The sequence below is a fragment of the Myotis brandtii genome, unplaced genomic scaffold (genome assembly GCF_000412655.1).
Source record: "Myotis brandtii unplaced genomic scaffold, ASM41265v1 scaffold2106, whole genome shotgun sequence".
NCBI classification, from domain to species: Eukaryota; Metazoa; Chordata; class Mammalia; order Chiroptera; family Vespertilionidae; genus Myotis; species Myotis brandtii.
Genome location: NW_005357871.1, coordinates 52,965 through 58,339, shown reverse-complemented (window position 1 = coordinate 58,339; position 5,375 = coordinate 52,965).

Genomic DNA, 5,375 nt, shown 5'->3' with positions numbered 1-5,375 from the left:
CATATCTATCTCTCTCTCTATATATATATATAGAGAGAGAGAGAGAGAGAGAGAGAGAGAGAGAGAGAGAGAGAGAGAGATTTCAGAGAGGAAGAGAGAGGGGGAGAGAGAAACAACAATGATGAGAGAGAATCATTGATTGGCTGCCTCTTGCATGCCCCACACTGGGGATCAAGCCCACAACCCGGGCAGGTGCCCTGACCCGGAATCAAACCCTGACCTCCTGGTTCATAGGTTGATGCTCAACCACTGGGCCATGCTGGCTGGGAAAGAATGGCTTTAATTAATTGCTTACCAGTTCTCTGGAAAATGTCTGGTTGCTTTATAAAAATGATCCCGCACAATCCTCATAACAGCTCTGCAAGCTATAAATCATCATTTACATTATAAAGATGGGACAGCTGAGGTTCCAAGAAGGTGAGTTTGTAGTGACTTATATCTATCTTCAAGGAAGTCTGTTTCCCAAATCTATTATTCTTCCAACTCTCCCATGCTGCTGATAAACATTCAGTTCTTTGCTTTCCTTCACAAGGCCCTACAAAGAAGCCAAAGAGCAAGTTATCTAACCTTGACAGGAAGGAAGGAACTTGAAAAAGAAAAAGTGTTTTCTTTTGGAATAAAATTCCAATTCCCTGCAGCCTCAAGGACTGATGATCTCCACTAAGTTATTACACACCCTAGCAATTCTAATACGCCTCCTTCTGCCTCAGTAGAAACACATGAGTTGATCAATTCCATTTGTAATTACATCTGGGAAAAGGGATTATAGAGACAAATATACTCAGCTGCTTTGTTCCCATGGGTACAACATGAAATTAATCACTGGACCAATCTTCCCCTTGCTTCAGTATTATTGATCGAGGCAAATCCTTTGCTAAGATTGGCACATACCAGTCCAACCACAGGAGCATTTAGAAGAACAACATGAAAATGTTTACTTCAAAAACCAATTTGATCTCTTAATGCAAAGATTACCGGTAATGATTGGAAATTCTTGGTTGTAGTGATTAGGCATGAAATTACTTGGCCCCTACCATTCAGTCATTTCTGCATTTTAACTATGATTGTGCTCAATGGTGCACTCTTTTCAGTAATTCAGAAGCACAGCAAATTTTTAAATTTATGATTGCCATGTCACCAACTTCCTACAACCCACAATGCTGGTTGTTTCTGATGTATTAAGAGGAGTCTACATGGGGCTGCTGCTTTGACAAGTAAGCATGAGACTAACTAAGAGACTGTTACAATCAGCTGTGACTTCACGTTAAATTTGATTGGATATTAAATGTAGCTCAAATATTTAACACTTTGATGAAATAGTACATTTTTAAGTTAATTTGCTAGAACATAGACAAAATAAAAAAAATCTTACTGCTTTTTATAAAGGTCCAAAATGGTGTATTTACTTCTTGTAACCATTCCCTAGAGTCAGTGTTTACAAAGTGTGTGTCTCAGAATACGAGTCTGTGGTGTATTATTATTTGTCATTTACCATGCATGAAATATAGTTTTGGAAAATACATGATACATAGAGAAGATTTTCACAGTGTTTTATAGACAAATTGAGTTAGAATTCTTCAAAATAAGGTTAAGCTGCTTCTTATTAAATTCCAATAAGTTTGATTTGTTTAGATTTTCTTCTCAGAGAATCTCATAAGATAGGCGTTCTGCGGTGCACAGTCCGGAAAGTATTACTCTAGATTCTAGATACTATTCTAGAGTCTAGAATACAGAGTCTCTGCAACACATTGTCTTGTAATCTCTAACTTCAAAATATCTGGGTGATGAGCAAATATAAACTATTCCAAATAGAAATCAGTCTCAGGCAAACATGTTAAAGAGGTGTATTAGAAATAGGTACATGGATCGCTTTCACCTTCATGTTACATAATAGTGTTAACTTACCACTGACAAATGCAATCAACTATTAAATACCTATTGTAGTCCAGGCAACATGCATGGTATTTTTTTTAATTGATCCTCACCCGACGATTGATTTTTAGAGAGAGTGGAAGGGAAGGGGAGAGACAGAGAGAGAGAAACATTGATGTGAGAGAGACACATCAATTGGTTACCTCCCACATGTGCCCCGACTGGGGCTGGACGATCGAGCCTGCAACCACCAAAGTATGTGCCCTTGACTGAAATTGAACCCACTACCCTTCAACCTATGGGCACATGCTCTAAACACTGAGCAAACAGCTAAGGTGCATGGTGCTTTTTAAAAATGTTATGTTCTTTATTAGATTATGAAATCAATACATATTTATTGGAGAAAATTAGGAAAATTAAGTATAAAAAGGCAAAATACAAAGAAAACAATTCTGTAATGTAATATTCATTCTTATATTTTCTTCAAGTTTTTTTATTTTAAATATTTTTATTGATTTTAGAGAGAGGAAGGAAATGAGAGAGACAGAGAGAGAGAGACAGAGAGAAACATCAATGATGACAGAGAATCATTGATAGGCTGCCTCCTACATGCCCCCTACTGGGGATTGAGCCCACAACCTGGTGTGTGCCCTGACTGGAATTGAACCTTGACCTCCTGGTTCATAGGTTAAGTCTCAACCACTGAGCAACACAGGCTGGGCTCAAGTTTTTTGTGGGTTTTTTTTGCAAATGTTTTAGGCAAATTAATAATCTGAAAAAAACAGCATTTAGCTTCAAGGTTAAATATTGCTCTTTTATTTATGTCATTCAGAGTGCAGTACATATACAAATTGATAGGTCAGTGAATGTATATTTGGTTTTAGGTTTAAGTTTAGATTATATGATGCACTTATTATATTTCTAAATATTATGCAAATGATTTAAATGGGACCATGTTTATGAAGATCTCCAAGCATCCTGCATAAAATACTTCAAAGAATAGATTCTATAGCCAAAAAAATCAAAACTGTAGATGAAAGGAGGGTTTTTTTTTCCTGCTTTATCTTTAATTCCCATTTTCAAATAATGTGTAAGATAATAAGTATTCTATAGATGAGGTCTCAATCACTTTATCTCCAGTGGAGCTTTGTTCTCAACTGTGGAGTTTTTTCTAAACTACATTAACAGTTATTCCAATAACTGTGGGGAACCTTTTTTCTGCCAAGGGCCATTTGGATATTTATAGCATCATTTGTGGGCCATGCAAAATTATCAAGTTAAAAATCAGCCTGCTATATCTGGTCAAACATTTAAGTAACTCATCCCTAACGCCTTGGCAGGGCCAGACCAAATGATTTGAGGGTCTTGTGCAGCCCAAGGGCCAGAAATTCCCCACCCCTGCAACCCAATTCTAAATAAAATAACCATATTGTACAAAGATTATCTTTAAGCATTCCCCCCCCCCGAATTATGTAAAGTGAAGAGCAGTTAATGTGTTCTTTTCTTGTTTTTATAAATTATATTTTGTCTTAATAGTCTACACATTCCATATCAAGTTGTTCCCATTTAAAAGCTCTGATTTTTAAAAGCAGATAGTATATAACTGCCATAAAACAAATGGTATACAAATGATCTTTTTCTTTCCAGAAGCCCTTACCATATGTTGTGGTCATAAACCTTCTCCACTACTCCGCTAAAAACGCTTCTTCCCCGGTAATTAAAGGCTTAGCTGTCATTTAAGGTCGTGCAGGATATTCATCTTGCCAATTTTGGTGTAGACTTGAGATCTTTCAAGGTCCAAAAATTTTTACTCATCCATCAGGACATCATCTTCAACATTGTGTCTCATTTAACAAAGAAAAAACTGGTGCAAAGTAAGATTAATTCATCTTCTAACACTCTGCCAGAATAGCAGTCTCCCTTATCTCAGCAATATGTCTATGTAATTACCCGGCATAAAGGACGCATCCAGTCACGATCTGGCCTAAATAGTTCAGGATGATAATTTGTGTAGCAGCTTCATTTAATCGATTATTCCTAATGTAGCCAGGGCATCATTTCGAATGTCCACTGGGTGGACATCTTTCACAAAAAGATTCTTGCTATTGAGTTCCACATGATCACTGGAGGGGAATGCCGCGGGTGGAGATGGGGTGACTCATTTAAAGCACCAAGATGAATTTCAGCAAACTTTCTGGCCTAAATAGTTCAGGATGATAATTTGTGTAGCAACTTCATTTAATCGATTATTCCTAATTTAGCCAGGGCATCATTTCAAATGTCCACTGGGTGGACATCAAACTTTCGTTGTTTTATTGGCTAGCTCAAAATAGTTCATTACGACTGGGCTTAAAACATAAGTCTCTATATGAGTTACAGACATACAATATTTCCAGCAATATGTAGAGCTGTGGGAAGACCTGAATGAAAAACTGCAAGTAGTGCCACTTCCAGCACTTCCAGATTCACGGATGGCTTTTCATCCTTTGAACCCAGGCACATAGAGTGGCTCTACCATGTTGGATCCATTCACCTAAAGTTACAAACATGATAGGTTAGAATGGGTGCTAACTTCTTGGATAATTTCTCCATGGCTTTTCTTTTTTTGAGGATATTTAGTTGAATCCATTGTGTCAGTTGCTTGCAACCCAGTTAGTAAGTCCAAAGGGAATGCTCACATATCTGCTAATTTGCTAAACCATCAACTTCAAATTCACAACAAAAATAGCAGCATTCTAGACAGTATTATCAACTCTGACTGTTTTTATGCTCAAGTAATTTTTGTAAGATTCAATAGCTATGTGTTTCCCATTTGCACTGAAGTCTATCAGTAACCACAGCCTTCACTGCCCCCAGGATCCAGACCTGTGCAAAGGGTCTACTCACCTGCCTCAGCAGCCTCTGTTTCAAACTTTTTAAAGATTATACCTTTACTTTCTTCACATTTGTTAGTCAGATGGCTAGTTGAGGCTTTTCACAGTATATCTGCTCAGTCACTAAAATTGAACTGAGTCTTTTGCTTTCACATTTTTGCATTGGTTTTAATGCTGTTTCTTTGTGTGAAATCTGTGTCTTGTGCTAAATTTGTTGAAATAAGTTTATATCCACTCTGATGTTTTTAATGCAGATAATTAAATCTATTGTATTTGACAAGTCTCTTTGACTACCCTCACTGACCTTACATGTTCAAAACCCACCTCAGAGAAAGCAACTATATGCCCCGGCTGGATGGCTCAGTTAGTTGGATTGCTGTCTGGTACACCAGAATGGTTGCAGGTTCAGTTCTGGTCAGAGCATATACCTATATTATGAGTTCAATCCCCGGTGTGGTGTGAGAGGCAACCGGTCAATGTCTCTCTCTCTCTCTCTCTCTCTCTCTCTCTCTCTTTCTCTCTCATCAGTAAAGAAAAAGAAAGAAAGAAAGAAAGAAAGAAAGAAAGAAAGAAAGAAACAAAGAAAGAAAGATAGATAGATAGATAGAAAGAAAGAAAGAAAGAAAGAAA